Source organism: Ochotona princeps, chromosome 9 (genome assembly GCF_030435755.1).
Source record: "Ochotona princeps isolate mOchPri1 chromosome 9, mOchPri1.hap1, whole genome shotgun sequence".
NCBI lineage: Eukaryota > Metazoa > Chordata > Mammalia > Lagomorpha > Ochotonidae > Ochotona > Ochotona princeps.
The window spans coordinates 30,956,418-30,972,396 of NC_080840.1; the positions used below are offsets into that span (position 1 = coordinate 30,956,418).

The 15,979-nt window shown below is 44.6% G+C and overlaps 1 protein-coding gene across 3 annotated transcripts in view; it reads left to right on the top strand.

The window, feature by feature from the left end:
- Positions 1-15,979, top strand: part of NCALD (neurocalcin delta) — a 389,065-nt gene that overhangs the window by 3,359 nt on the left and 369,727 nt on the right. The window contains exon 1 of one of the 3 annotated variants that reach the window (XM_058668572.1): positions 8,623-8,640. The exons of the other annotated variants lie outside the window; for them this stretch is intronic. The gene's annotated coding sequence lies outside the window, so the exon portion shown is untranslated. Of the gene's footprint in view, positions 1-8,622; positions 8,641-15,979 lie in introns of those variants that run through there. 3 annotated transcript variants of the gene reach the window in all.

Sequence of the window (15,979 nt, forward strand, 5' to 3'; positions counted from 1 at the left end):
GGCATCTACTGAGTCCATAATATGTACCTCTACTTTTTATGGGGTACCTCTTGGTTTTTGTAATAATGTATTTTAGAGAATTCTTGTTTGATAATATTCAGCTCTATTACAAATGTCAGCAGCTCCCAAGTGGAAACTGCTTTAGCCCAAAAGGAATTTTGTTTTCATTCTAACTCCTTAGCGCAAAAGATTACATGTATAGTACACCTTATTCCAGGCTTAGGCAGGCATTGTTAAAGGGACCTGATTTCTCTCCCATCCTTTTCTTTCATTGGAGGTCGGGGAGCTGGTTGCTTTCTGGGGCTTGGCACTAGTTTTAGACTCCATGTCATTGGAGGATACTTAGAAGAGCTCTAGATTTAATACAGTTGGGGCTTTTGATGCAGGTTAGTCTTGAACCTGGCAGTTATTTGTGGTGGCTTGCTTGGTGCTCATTATTCTTGCCAGGGGCTTGGGTCACTGTCTGTGGCCAAATGTCTCCTATTAGGAGGTCCCAGCTTCGTCATGGGTTACAGTCCTCAGAAAGCCATGGAAAAGGAGGGCAATGCGTCATCTTCAGCGCAAAAAAAAAAAAAAAAAATGGCTTGCCTTGTCATTGGGAAGTGGGGCTCTTGGTTGCATATCAGCAGATGTTGCCTGTAGGGCTGTCAGCACTCCCATTTCTCAGATTAAGGGCAGCCGCAGGCTCAGCCAGAAACACTCAAGGACCATGCCCAAGGTTGCCTGGCTGGTAAACAGGGGAGTTCTGATTGGAAATTTCCAACCTCTGCATCCTAGGGCTTATTGTGAATCACATAAAGTGAGTTTTAGTGGGAAGCTCTATTGTGTTTCTGAACACATAGCTTAATAACTTCAAGAAATGCAAATTACTATGAAATGCAAAAAGGAGGAATTAGACCCTTCTAGCTGAATTTTGGGGGGCAGTTTCTACACTCAGTACTGTATTAGGTTCTAGATACATGGGCTGCGCAAGATCTCATACCCTGTCTTTAAGGAGTTGATGTGGGGAACAGGTTAGCTAGAATGTGAAGTCTAGGGGATGTTCAAGGAGCTGAAACGATGACTTTCCATTTTATTCACTGATGTAACCCTAGTACAGTGCTACTGATAGGACAGAACAACTGTGTTTCTTGGGCACATGTAAGGATGTGGTTAAATATGTACAACATAAAATTGACCATTTCAATCATGTTTAAAGTGTAGCATTCAGCGGTGCAAAGTATATTCATGTTATTGTGCAGCCATCAGCTTTTTGTTGCTGTCACTGCAATACCTGAGAAGCTACTTAGGAAGGAAAAAGGTTTTCTTTCAGTTCATGGTTTCGAAGGTTCACAGTCCAAGATCTCTTTGGTCTGCTGTCAGGTGAAGGCAGTGGGTGATAGAATGTAAGTGCTGGAGGAAGGATCGCTAGGCAAGTCAGGAAACAGGGAGAAAGCAGCTGGGTCCAACTCAGTTATTCGAACTGACTCTCCCTCAAGAACTACCCTGCTGGCATGTCATGCTTCCCAGCCCCAATGATTCTCAGACTTCCTACCGGGCCCACCTGATAAATGCTATAATTTGATCAACTTTCCACACTTAATCCATTACCCATTAACATTTATCCCTAAGGTTTAACAGAAGACCTTGTGGACCGAAAGCCCTTTTGGGAGTTTATCCACAGTAATACTCACACTATAGCAACTGCGTGATATCAGAATTTTTCTGTTTCCCAAATGAAACTTTGTACCCACCAAACATTAATTTCCCTTGCTCCTTGTCTCCCAGTCTCTGGAAAGCACATTTCTGACTCTGAATTTAACCACTCTGGGTACCTTATGGACATGGAACAATTAAGTATTTGTCTTCTTATTGCTAACTTATTTCACTTGGCTTGAAGCCTTTAGGGTTCATCCATGTGGTAGTGTTTGTCAGAATCTGCTCCCAGTTTTTGGTTAGGTGATAGGCACTGGCTATAGGGATCCTGTCTAATCATCTTTAGGCTTGTGTGAGTCATATTAGTGTGGACATAGGTGTACAGATCTATGTCCATGTTCCTGCTTTCCATTTACTTGGTATAAACCCAGAAGTGGACTTGTTACATCATATGGTGATTCTGTGTTTAATGTTTTGAACACAGTGGCACCATCACCCAGAAGCATTGAATGGGACTCCTGATTTCTCTGCCTCCTATTGAATACTTGCAATTTTGTTTAAAATAACAGTCACTGGAGCAGCTAAAGTGTTGAACCTGTGCTTGTTCTTGGGGGTAGGTTGAAACTGAATTATAAGGGGTTGTGGTCAAGGTGAGCTGCCATACTAGAGCATAGGGAGTCCTTGACTATCAGTGGCACCTGACAATTGTGTGATCATAAATATCTTGGTACCAGAGGGAGAGAGAGGAAGGAAGCAGTGGGGGATACAGGGCTATTTTAATTCTCCAGGTGGAAGAGAATCTGTTTTCCCACATTTATGTTTGAGCATCACATTTAATGGCATTGAACTTGGGAGGAACAGTAAACACAAGTAGAGATACAGTATGGTTGTGGATTCCTCAGTTAACTGTGTTTACAGTGCCATCAGTTAATTTTGATACAGCCTACAAGCAGATGCTGTGCTCCAAAGAAAACCAGAGTTTAATGCAGGGTTCATTAGCAAGGGTATGGGCAAGTTCAAGGAAACCAATCCAATGGGCTAGCAATGCATGGATGGCTTAAGAACCTGTTCTGAGATGATGGTGTCAGCGAGCAGCTTCTGAGGAGGCAAGCTGTATGGGAAGGTGGCCAGAGAAACTGTGGGCTTCAGGAGAGGCGTAAATCCACTGCCAAACTGGGACATGGGAGGGAGACATCTGCTGCTACTAGTGCCTTGCATTGGCCAAAGTCACCTGCAGGTAAAAAAGCTTGTCGATGTGCGGGCTACCTGTGGCCCACGAAGGGATGAGGAGCAACAGGTCAGGGGATGAGTACAGTATCTGACACAAGGGGGCACGATGCTTGTCCCCATTTTCCAGAATTACAAACCAAGGTAGCATGGGTCAATTTCTCTACCTGGCTTTTTTGTTTTACACTAATGAGGAGCTTTATTTTTGGTAAAGATGTCAATAAAGGCAAGCCTACATGTTTAAAGGTCTAGAGCCTCCAGTGTTTACTAACTTACTCCAAATGATGTCAGAATCGTGCCTTTACTTGTTTATTGATTGATCCATTCATTCATTTTTTGTTAAGATCTATTTATTTAGTGGAAAGGCAAATTTACAGAGAGAGAGATCTTCCATCTGCTGGTTCTCTCACCAAATGGCTGTAACAGCTGGAGCCAGGAGCTTCTCTTGGGTCTCTGATGCAGATGCAGGGTCCCAAGGCTTTGGGCCATCCTTTACTGCTTCCTCAAGCCATGATCAAGGAGCTGGATGGAAAGTGGAACAGCTGGGACATGAACTGGTGTCCATATGGAATCCTGATGCTTGCAAGGGGAGAATTCACTGATTGAGCCGTTGCACTGGGCCCATCCGTTCATTCTTTCATCCTTTTTTTTTTTTTTTTAACATATGTGTGATGTTCATGCCATGAGTATTTAAAATGAGTAGTTACACCCCAGGGAACGTGAGGCCTTGCATACTCTGTTCTGGCTGTATTGCACATGTTTTGCCAGTGTAGCCAGAAAGGCCAACAGCCTAGCAGGGTCTGGGTTTTGGAAGAGCTTTCTCCTTTCCTGATGTAACACGACTGTGTCCTCCCCTTTGTTCTGACCTCTTGCTACGATCAAAGAGCATGGTACACATGAGATGGATAGGCCTGCTACTTTTGTAACACATACACACACGCACAATTTTGCAGTAAACTTTTTTTAAAAAGCAAGCATTTATTATATACTTGAAAGGCAAAGTGACAGAGACAGAGTGGGAGAGGCATAAAAAGAGACCTTCCATTTGCTGGCTCACTCCACAGCCCAATAGCCAGTGATGGGCCAGGTTGAAAGTAAGAGCCTGATGCATCCTTGGAGTCTTCCACATGGGTGCAGGGGCCCAGGCTCTTGGACCATCTTCCTCTGCTTTCCCAGGTACATTAGCAGGGAACTGGATTGGAAGTGGAGCATCTGGAGCTCTGAAACAGGATGCTAGTGTCACAAGTGGCAGTTCAACCTGCCACAACAAACTTTTACGTAAGTAGAAGCACTCTCTAAAATAGTCATGAAAGTATAGTCAATACAAAAATTAGTAATTGTAGGCATATGTATGTGTGTGTGTTATGCATTTCCACATGGGCAGCCAGAAGGTTGGTTTACAACAGCATTAACTCACGCACGAGTCAGTGCTGGAGCTAAGAGGTTCCAGTAGCTTTCAGGTCACTAGGCTGTGGGAATTTTTCAGTTCCGTTGTTTTATGGGACCATCAGTGTCTGTGTGGCCTGTTGTTAACCAAATCATCGTCATGTGGCACATCACTGGGCTTGTTGGGGATGATGGTGAGCCTTGAAATACTTTTCCCATGTGTGAAACAGACGTAAATGGAATTTGTCTTTTTTTAGCTGAAGACTCTGGGGGTGTTGAGTTTACAGCCAGTTGCACAGATATTGAGACCCTGGGCTAGGTTAATAGGAGAGTGATGAAAAGAAGGAAAGTTTGCTCTCGGTCATGCTGGTTGTGACACAGGCATTGCTCCAGAGCTGGAGGGACACAGTGGACAATGTCTAGTGGAGTCAGGGTGCATCCCCCTCTGTGGCTGAGGGACTTCTGAGGGATATATGTTTCAGCTGGATCCTTGAGGCATCATTCAGGCAGAAGGGAGGATGCCTGCTGTGAAAATAAGCGGGCCACCCTGGAAAGAAGGTGAAGTTAAGGCCTCAGGGGAGAGATAGCGTCCTTGCTGGAGTTTGTTGCCTGTAGTCCCTGTAACCAAACACAGCAGCTTCCCACTGCAGCAGTGCATTGTGTTAGGGTTGTGAGGGCGAGAAGTCCCCCACGATGGAGGTGTTGGTGAGCTCCTTGCAGATGTTCTAGGGATAATTTGTTTCTTACCTGTTTCACCTGTTCCTAGGCTTGTGGTTGGTTACTCCAGGCTCTGCTGTAATCACATTGCCTTTGGTCTCTGTGTGTCTTGCAAATAAAGCCCTAGATCTTGGATGTGGGGCTCAAATGCATCATCCAGGATGATGTTTATGATAAGGGCCTTCAATGCATCTGCTAGGAACTTGTTTTTTTCCAAAATAAGGTTCTTAGGTTCTGAAGGTGGAGGCTTAGAAATGTTTTGGGTGAGCCACTATCTACTGTAGTGCCCAGGAGCTTATTTACGTGGAAGTACATTGAAGCCTTTATTCTCTGAGTTCCTATGACCTCAGATTTGAGTTGCAACCTAGATTATAGTCTCCCCAGCACCGTAGGGGTTGTACACATAAAACATTTTGTTCTTTTGACATTTTACTCTCACTTTGAATAGCAAAACCAACAAGGCTCTTAACATCTACTGTCTTTTATTATTGCAAGTGAGCCAAGGAAAGACAGCGTGGTCCTTGCCTTGGTGGGAAGTTTCCTGTGCTTCGCTTTGCCCCTAAAGGGAATGCATGGGATAAAGGGCAGTCCCTGGCCCCGGCTCTGGACTTCTCCCCTGGGACTTCCCCAAATGCTTTTGGAAATATCATTTTTTCCGAGGAAGGTTAAGGATGTTGCAGTTTTTCAGGAAAGAGAAATAGAAGCAGCCTACAATCAAGCATCCAGGCGCTCAGAAAGTGCTAGTTTAGATATACTGTTTGTGAATGGCACTTGCCTGTCCCTGAACTTTTTTTTTTTTAAGATTTATTTATTTTTATCAGAATGGCAGGTATACAGAGAGGAGGAGAGACAGAGAGGAAGATCACCCATCTGCTGATTCACTCCCTAAGTGGCCACAATGGCTGGAGCTGAGCAGATCTGTAGCCAGGAGCCAGGAGTCCCTTCTGGATCTTCCACAATGGGAAGTGGGGCCGCTGGAACCTAAACTGGTGCCCATGCGGGATCCCTGCATATGCAAGTGCCGGGCTCTGTTCCTAAACTTTTATTTGGGTATTGTCACTGCTGACTCAGTACACACTACTGACTCAGTACACACACAGTGAGGTTGTGGGGGTGGCATTGGCAATAACCTGGATAATGCAGTAACAATAGCCCATTGAATGTAGTGTATCAGGAGATTTCCCCCTATGGTGTCTGTCACTCTCTTTGGTCATCTGCACTGATGGCATTAATTAGGGACAAGCCCATACCCAGTGACACCATGCTGTGGAGAGGTAGTTCTACTTAAGGTCTGATTCTGGGAGCAGCCAATGGTGATTTTTCAGCCCCTTTTCAGCTTGATGTCAAAAGAGAAGGAAAGAAAGCAGGTAAGATGTAGCTCCCCTTTCTCCCTTTATACATGCTACTGTATCATTATTCTTCTGGTTAATTGGACACTGGGTTCTGAGGCTTGGAGCTTTGGATCTGGAACGCAGCTGCATATTTGGAATTTTATCTGCATTTGCTGGATGAAATGATCTGTCTTGTGGGGGACTGGCTGAATGCCGGGTATCTCCTGTTGATCCCTCTATGTTCCTGTGGCTTCCTTCTCCTCCTGCCCCCTGTGCCTTGAGAGATGATTTTGAGTACCAAGCTTCCATGGGCATCTTTGTTAGATGTGTGGAGGAAGAGTAGTGAAGGTGTTAATTTCCCTTATTCCCTGGACTGGGCCGTGTGTTGCAGACTGATGATGTCACAGTTCCTGCTAGATGTCCTTTCCAAATCAGTCACTCTCTTTGGATCCATTTAGCCTTCAGACCAACAAGTGATCGTGACATCCTGTCATTGCTAGCCTGGGACTTTTGGTCTGACTTCATTTCTTTCCTGAACTTTCTTCTACATTCTCAGCAACCTTTTTTGTACTGCTCCTCAGGCTCCTGAGTTTGTTGCTTGGACCGTAACAGAGCTAGCAGTCCTTGGTCTGGCATTGGCCGCACTCGGTGCTGCTGCAGGATGGTGGCTGTCATGACAGGTGGCTGTTGCACTGGTCTCCTGGGAGTGTTGGGAAGCTGGGGGCAGAATATCCATGTCCACAGGGGTGGAGAATTGGGCTTGGGAGGCAGTCATTTTAATTCTCTGCTATGCATTGGGCAATTCACCTCATAGCTAAGATGGGCATAATAAAGGCTCTATATTTCTTGGGTTGTTTTGAGCCTGGAGTGAGATCACGCAGGTAAAAGGCTTCTTAGTATACTGGGTGGTAGATAATAAGTGCTTAAGAGAGCAACTGCTTTCATCATTAGCCTCATTTAGGGTCCCGCATGCATGGCTACACTTGCCTCCAGCCTAGTCTATACCAGTGATTATTAATTTCCTCACAACTTCACTATGGCTTCAGATGTTATTTTTCCTCTTATAATTTTTTGTTTTAATCAACCTTAAGTTCCCAATCTGGTACCTAGCACATCAGAAATAGCCAAGAAATATTTCCTTGCCTAAGGTCCTTCACACCAGGACCTTCTGATAGGGAAGTGTTTTGTGCAAACTGCACCAAAACATCAGGCATAAACATGGACTGTCCTAGATAACCCAGCGAACAGGGGACAGGGAAGTTATTGCAAGTAAGTGAAATTTAAAGTAGCTCTGCAAGTAAGGTTTAAAAACTTGGAAGCCTGCCACTATTTGTGTTAGTCTGGCTTGAGTTTATAAGATAAAAGCGTGAGATTGGAAGAAGATGGGGAAACTATGATGTATTGTTCCTAAGAGAGGCATGGCCTAGATGTGAGGCAATGGGTTAGAGCCTCTCCCACCGATAGAGACCCACTTCCACCTGTTCCTCACGTATGCTTGGGACCTAGTTTTCAAACCTTCTTCTGCACCTACTTTCTTTTTTCCTAAATGGCTTAATGATGATGGTTTCTTTACCCTAATGATTATTTATGTACAAGAGATGGCAAAAGTAGATTTAAACACACATTTTTTTTCTGAACATCTTTGTAGTTTTGGTTGCCTGGGTGACATTTTCAAGGGAATGCATGCTAACCTGATCTTATTAAAGCAATTGTAAGAGAGAAACTGTTTCTAGTCCCAGCTATACCTTTCTTTTTCCACCAGACTATTTTTTTGTGTGTGTGTGTGTGTGTGTTTTCCTGGTCCTATTATCTGAAGGTCATGTATAGCTTCCTTCCTGTAGTTCTAATTTGGGAGCTGGTTACATTTTAGAAAATTCATATAGCAATTCAGTAGCTGCTTCATTCACAATTGCTAACCATGTATTCTGACTCCGTTTTGTAGATGGAGACCAGTTTCAATGCCCCTCACCCTTCTCCCCCCACCCAGGTTGACCTAGCCAAATTTAGGCAAGGGATATTTTTGGTTTAAAAATGAGAATGGGTGGCAGATGGTGGTTCTGGAGTGGAAAGAGTGTGTCCCCACTAGAGCTGGATCACCTGGTTTTATTTTTATTCTTGTCATTTATTAGCTGGGAGTCCTGAAGTTTGAATCTTCAAGTGACCACAGGGTAATATAAAATCCTTACTTGGTGAGATGGTTGTGAAGTTATTGTGGTAGGCTAAGTGGGTTAACCCAGCAAGAAATCAAGCGTGAACAGACTCTCCTACCCAGAAATTTGGCTGCTGTTCTTTAATACAGAAGGAACAAGTGTACTATACCTTTCAGGATGTAATTTCCTACAAGGTATAGCAGATACTTAAATTTACTGAAGAGATAAATTACAAGGATTGTTACTTTCTTGTTAAAATGTTTTTGCTACTATAAATATTTCAGTTTCTCACCATGGTGAATACCCTTGAATCTATTTATAGTAGTATTGAAATTTTTTTAAAAAAATCTGAATTACCTTCATGATTTTAGGAGCACAACTATAGTGTTGTCACTCATAATCTAAATGTTCCAAAGCAGCTAGAGCTTTACCTGGAGTATTTTCTTCCACTTTTTTTTTAAAAAAGGTTTATTTATTTTTATTGGAAAGGCAGATTTTACAGAAAGATGGTGAGACAGAGAGAGGGAGATCTTCCATCTGCTAGTTCACTCCCACAATGGCCACAATGACCGAAGTTGAGCTATTCTGAAGTGAGGAAGCATGAGAATCTCCCTGGTCTCCCTCATGGATGCAGGGATGTAAGGGCTTGATCCACCCTCTGCTGTTTTTTCTAGTCCATCAGCAGGGAGCTGGACCAGAAGTGCAGCAGCTAGGACTCAAAACTGGTAGTTACCAGATTGTGTCCCAGCTGCTCTGCTTCCCATCCAGCTCCCTGCTTGTAGCCTGGGAAAGCAGTGGAGGATAGCCTGGGGATTTGGGACTCTGTACCTGCATAGGAGACCTAGAAAAAGCTTCTGGTTCCTGGCTTCAGAGTAGCTCAGTTCCAGCCATTGTGAACACTTGGGGGAGTAAACCAGCAGATGAAAGATCTTTATCTCCTTCTGCTTTTGAATCTGATCTGTCTTTCCAATAAAAACAAACAAATGAATAAAAGATATTTTGTAGTATTATGTCCAAAAGAGATCTGAAATGTTTGTTTGACTGTTGCATGCACTCAAAGGAGAAATATGCAGCTTAATTATAGTAGTAAGTGTGCATCCTGGAATGGCAGAGGCATGGATTTGTGTTACCCAGCCAGTGTGAAGGGCACAATGTGTTGTTAGAATAATGTTGTCGGGATCCCCTGGAGGGCGTTCCTGTGAGCCTGTCTCTGTTGCAACTGGTATTCTATCCTTTGAAGACAAGTTGCTGCATCCTGTGCACTGTATCAGAGCACCAGTCTGAGTCCTGGTTGCTCGGCTTCTGATTCATGCCCCTGCTAAAGTGCCTGGGAAAGCAGCAAAGGATGGTCTAAGTGCTTGAGCCGCTAGTGCCTGCGTGGGAGACCTGGGTGGAACTCCTGGTTCCTGGCTTCGGCCTGGCCCAGCCTTAGTCTTTGGAGCCATTTGGAGAGTGAGCCAGTGTGGATGGATTCTTAGTCTCTCTCTGTTTCTCCCTCTGGAGTCTGTTTCCTTTATGTAATTCTGCCTTTCAAATCCAGCTAGGTAATGGGGTCAGAGTACTTGGGCCATCTTCTGCTTTTCCCAGTATATTATCAGGGAGCTGGATGGGAAATGGAGTAGCAAGAACTCAAACCTGCACTTATATGGGATATGTGGGTTGCACACAGATGTTTAATATGCTGTACCACCATGCTGGCCCCTGGAAAAAACTTCAGTATTCTAATGGGGGTTCTGAAATCCAATCCTCCCAGGATACCAAGACACAACTGTGTACCTCTTTAATATATAGAGGAAGCATGTGTTTTTTTTTTTTACTCAGTCACAGCATACATATCATCCTGTAACTTGCTTTGGTTTTTAACATAAGGTACATGCATTGGCAGGAGATCCAATAATATATGATAACATGTGTTGAGCTCATTTGCTATGAATATCTCCCCATAGTCTCATTGCCCTTTACAGTTTGGCATTACTGAATAGGAACTTTTCCAGGCCACAAACAGGAAGCTGGATGGGAAGTGGGGCTGCTGGGATTAGAACTGGCGCCCATATGGGATCCCGGCGCATTCAGGGAGAGGACTTTAGCCACTAGGCTACTGTGCTGGACCCCAAGGGTCTATTTCTAATGAGAGGCAGACTTTCATTTACCTGGACTTAGGTAGTTAAAGCAAGGATGGCCTGGTTTTCTTGGACCCAACATCTTTTTCTTGTAGTTGACTGTCAGGATGCTGTGGGGCTTGGGGTGTGTCTGTTGCCAATTTCTTACTCATCTCTAGTGTGTCCCTGGGACATGCTAAGACATGTGACATCATCTATGATAAAAGAGAAGCCACGGAGCCAATTGCGGTGGTTCCCCTGGGGGTTATTGCTGCTTTCCCATTCAGTAGTTCACAATTTTATGAACTTATCTGTTGCTCTGGTCTTTCCGATTCCCTCTTTCAGGAGTAATACCTTTAGTTCTGAGTTTCCATTCAGTTTGGTTAGTAGGGTCCCCAACTGGAGAATCCCCTGAAGGTTGCCTGGGAATGAAGGTTCTAGTAGGGATATAGTTACCATTGTTTAGTTGTGCACCTGCTATGCTCATGGCACTGTGGTAGAAGTCACGGGAACTGCAGGATGAGCACTGCAGTCTCACTTGGCTCCAAGGATGGCACCCATTCTCTGAGTGTTGCTTTAGTTGCTTCTGGGGCTGTCAGGACCTGGGCAGCACACACATCATGGTCTTGAGTGCTTGTCGAGCGCTTGTTCTGTGGGGCAGGCTTCGTGCATGCACTGTGTGTAAAGTCTTATTTCAAGAGTGTTGAGGTGTCTGAAATCCCCAAGGACTTGATTGGTGCATAAGCCATGGTGTCTTCTGCGTCTACACAATCATGCTTTTTGGACCCCAACTTCTTTTCTCTGCCTTCGAATTTTGAAGTCACTCATTTGGCCAACCAGGATCTAAAAATAAATCTAGAAACTTTGAGAAGTTTCTTTTTTTTTTCTTCCTCTTCTGTCCCTTGGCTGACTGACTTGTGTTTTTGTGTATTTCAAACTGTGCTGTGTAACTATTTACTTTTGCATTATGTATAGCACTTAGCAACCGACAGTGGAAATGGGAGCCCAGAGCACAGGCTGTCCCTGGTGGTGGGGGAGGGGAAAGACGGGGGTGCAGTGGGGGGCAGGCCAGCTAAGTCTGTCTCCCAGCTCCCCTTCCCTCCCCAAGCCTGTGAGCCGTTGCTCTGTGAGCGATGGGTGCCCTCTGCTGTGGCCATATGAGCCGTGGGTCTGCTCTGCTGTGGCGTCCAGTTCCCACTTCCTGTCTTTTCTGATAGTGACTAAATGGGAACCAGGAAAGCCGCTTTCTGCCCCTAAGCTTATCATTGGAGGTGGCCATGACAGGTCAGCTTGGGGGCCAAGGTGGTGAGGGGAAGGAGGGCAGGTGTGGACCACCACAGATGTCCTGGCATCTGTGACAGTCCCATTAGGGTCAGCGGTGCTGAGAACCTGGATCTTGCTGGAAACGTAAGGTGCAGTGAGTAGTGCCGGTGGTGGGATCGGGCAGACCCCAGGACATCACTCTGGCTGCCATGGTGGCTGCAGCGTTGCGGCATTGCTGTTAGGAGACCGCCTACTGGATTCTAAGCATTCCGAGCTAGGCAGAAACTCACAGTGTGATCAGCCTGGCGCTCCAAGAACTGGCTCATTTCCACATGGGAATGTCCCTCAGCCGAGTCTTGGGCGTGCCAAGTATGTTCCATCTCACTTGATGCCAGTCCACTTTTGTAGCTGCATGGATATGTTAGTTCTTTGATTCCTACAATAACAGTTGCATTAAAAACTATCTTGAGCTTTACTGGAGGAAAGAGGAAGATTTGGTGAATATGGACTGAACATTCTGGCCACTCACATTTTAGCAAACAACACAGAATTAAATACATTGGGGCCGTTGCAAAGGGTCTGGGTGTCTTTCTTAAGAAATAAGCTTCTGTTCTTGTCTTATGAATAATCTGCACTTCATCTTATTGCATTTTGAGGGATCGGATTTGAATAATATTTCTGTGAAAGAAATGCATATGCCTACATATATGTTGCTGTGAAATTTTTTTTAATAAAAAGGTTTTGGAAAGTTGCTTTATTTTTCCTTGGTGCAACCCTGTGTGTGTGTGTGTGTGTGTGTGTGTGTGTGTGATTGTTGTTCTTGGGTTGTTTTTTTAAGGGCTGATGGTGTAGATCAGGTAGTTCAGAATGACTAAATGACTCTTACTTGGAAAGGACCCAGGTCTGTACTGTTGCTTGTATAATTTTTACAGAAGGGGAACAGAGAGTTAAAGGACAAAACCCTGCAGCCTCAAGGTGATTAATTTTTCCAACCTCAGAAGAGGTGGGCCTACTCAAAACAGGAAGCAATCGTAGGGCAGTGGTTTGAGACGTGAGAGCTGGCTTCTGGATTCGGCTGAGCTGTTTTCTGCACCATGAAAGACGAGACGCTCGATAGAAACTGCCTGGGTGCTGCAGCATTTGCATCTTGTGCTGAGCGTGTACATGCACACACACACACACCCCTCTCCTGCAGCCACAGCCAGAGTGCCACCTTGCAACTGAAGAGTAAGTGAAGCTTGCTGCAGTGGCAGAACAAGAGGGAAGGCTGGGAGGTGACTGCATTAGCTCTGGGGTCTGGAAGCCACTTGTCCCAAGGGATGGATCAGTGTGCAGGAGCCACGAGGACCATGGTGTGATGCAGAATGAGGATGAGAACAGGATCCTGCCCATACATCCAAACATATCTGAGACATGTGCCAGGGACACCTGTCGCTCAAAGGATTTTACCCTATCACTATGCCTGTTGCATGTAAATTGTTGCATATGTGTTAGGTGGAAATGTGTGGACATTGAAGTGGGCCATTTAGTACATTGCTGCTTTGGATTAGGTCTTCTCAGTGGTCAAAGGGAGAGGATGCTACTCAAATGAAGGCATTTAAAAGTGCTCTCTGTAACCATGGCTACTCCTGTCATTGATCTGGATGGCACTGTGTGCTTCTGACACAGTTCTGAGTAACTGATCTTACAGAATTGTCTCACCTGTCCCAGGACGGAGGCTCATTCTGCCAAGGAGAAGCAAGCTTAGAGAAGTGCACTAAAGGGCATGGGTGGTACTGGCCCCCACCCTTCTCCTGTAGGGAGTAGTCCATGTTGTGCTTCCACATGCAGCTGGGCTTTGAGGGTCCAGAACAAAGCACTGGACAGTTGGGCACGCAGTCCTGTTCTTTGTCAGGCCTGTCCCCTCGCCATGATCTCGGCTCAGCTAATCTCTTCTTCTCCTGTTTTCTTCCATTTCTTTATCTTATACACAGCCCTGAAGAGCTCACCAAACCTTCATGGCTGCAGCCTGAGACTTCAATTTCCCTCCAAGTCTCTTGGCTCAAGTTCATAAGTGTAAGAGATTCCTACTGGTGCAGCTCATGAGGCCCAGGCCATGCCAGCTGCTGGAGCCTGGCCATTAAAACAGTTATCTGCCCCTCATTCTTGGGGCTGGGTAGTATCTGATGCACACACTGTCCCTGCACCATGCCCCCAAAACAGGGGGTTGTGGGTAAGGCAGTGCTCACTGGAAAAGGAAGTAGTTTATAGCAGAACATTCATATCTCCAGTACAAACCCTTTTTATACTTTTGTAAACACTTTTGTTATTGTTGGAGAGTCTCAAAAGAATCAGTATCAGTGATCCATATCTAGATTTACATAAAATGTATCTCAAAAACTTAGTAAAAGGGCTTGGAAAAAAAAGGGTGAATGGGTTCATGTCATCAAGGTGAAGACTTGGCTGGACCCAGGTCTCTGCATCATCAGAAATCCAGCACTTGCCCTCCCCTGGCTTCGAGTTCTTGTGGCTTGGGTTCATCCTTAAGTAGGTCTTCTCTTCATACCAGGAAGTTTTAGGAGGATGTGTTCTCAGAGCCACTGCAGCAGAGGGCTTCTCTTTTCCCACAATTTGAGCAAAATCCCCAGTTGAATTTTCTCAACCCAACCTGGTGGCCAAGGTGACTGGTCAGGCCTAGGTCCCATCCCTGGGGAGGGGTTAATATCTCTTCCCTTTCCTCTGTTAAATCACGTGGACTGGAAAAAGGAGAGTGTTGTCTCTTCCATATGTATTGGAAAAAATGGGACTGGGTGCTCTTCAGCAAACAATCCATATCCTTACTGACTGCTTTCAATTATTATTGCCAAAAATACCTGGACTCTAAAATCAAGATTGTGGGGCTCAGTAAAAGCAGGCTGTGCTGCAACTGTCTTCTTAATTGCATGTGATAAATGTAGAGACCTAGGAAACCCCAAGTGCTGAGACAGTACTGGATCTTCCAAGTCTTTTAGGTCACAATTTTGAGGAATGATGCTGTTACACCAAAATAAGGTGTTACTACAATTTGTGTCTTTTTGAGAAAGGCAATCACAAGTTGGTTTGGGCTTCAATTTTCAAACCAGTAGGAGGATATGACTTGAAGGACTCTTATTACTTGTCCTCTATTTGATATGTAAGTTTTTCTGGCGTTGAAATGACTTTGGGGAAGAACATAAAAGCCATAAGGCCTGAGCAGTGCCTAGGGCTTAGGACCCATCTTATCTCTCTGATGATTAAATTCATCCTCACTGGGCAATAATTGCTTGGCTTTTAACCATGTCGTAAGTCAGGAACTTTAAGACCTGTGGCTGTTAACACCAGCACATCTTATTCATTGCAGATATAGGTTGAAAATCTGTGTCACCTCAGAGGTGTTGAGTAGTACATGTGCATGTGTAACACAGCAGTTCTCAGAATTCACCCATACGTAGGTTTTGCATAGTGTACGACTTCATGAATTTTTGAAGGCTCTTTGTGTGACTTTATGTATGACTTTCTTCTGCCTGCTGTGGTGATCTCAACTGTCCCTTGGCATTAACTACCAGCTTGTTTTTTTTTTTTTTCCAGCCCAATTTTGTAGATGGTTGCCTTAATTTCCTTCACTGGTTTACAGTTTTGCATTCCTGGGATTAAAATGTCCCCTCCTATGGCAAAATGGGTCTCAATCATTTGGCTTTTATTTATTTATTTGTCTATTTATTGATTGTTTTGGTGTAATTGTTGTCTGGTGACTTGGGGCTTTGAGGTTTTAAATCACAAACAACAGTGTCTACTCTGACTAGTGTGAGTAGACCGGGAGCTTCTAAAAGGAGATTAAAGTGCTTGTAGAATTTGTAGGGGGATCAGAGTCAGATTTAGAAGTCATGCAGCAGGAGTACACCATAAATGACACCACTTCTAACTCCCTGGAGACTCCAACGTGGACACCACTAAGCATAGAAAGCTCTACTCATCCCATCAAAGAATTTCCTTCTGAGGGAATCACATCATGCTTCTAAAAACAGGCAACTCTACCATTCTTCACCAGGCTCCGTGATAGGTCCTACAAACCACCTCCTGGCTTATTTCTTTTCTTCTGCTTCTCTGCCTACTCTTCTTTTTTCCTCTTCCTCCTCTTCCTTTTCATCCTCTTATTTATTTTAAAAGATGAATA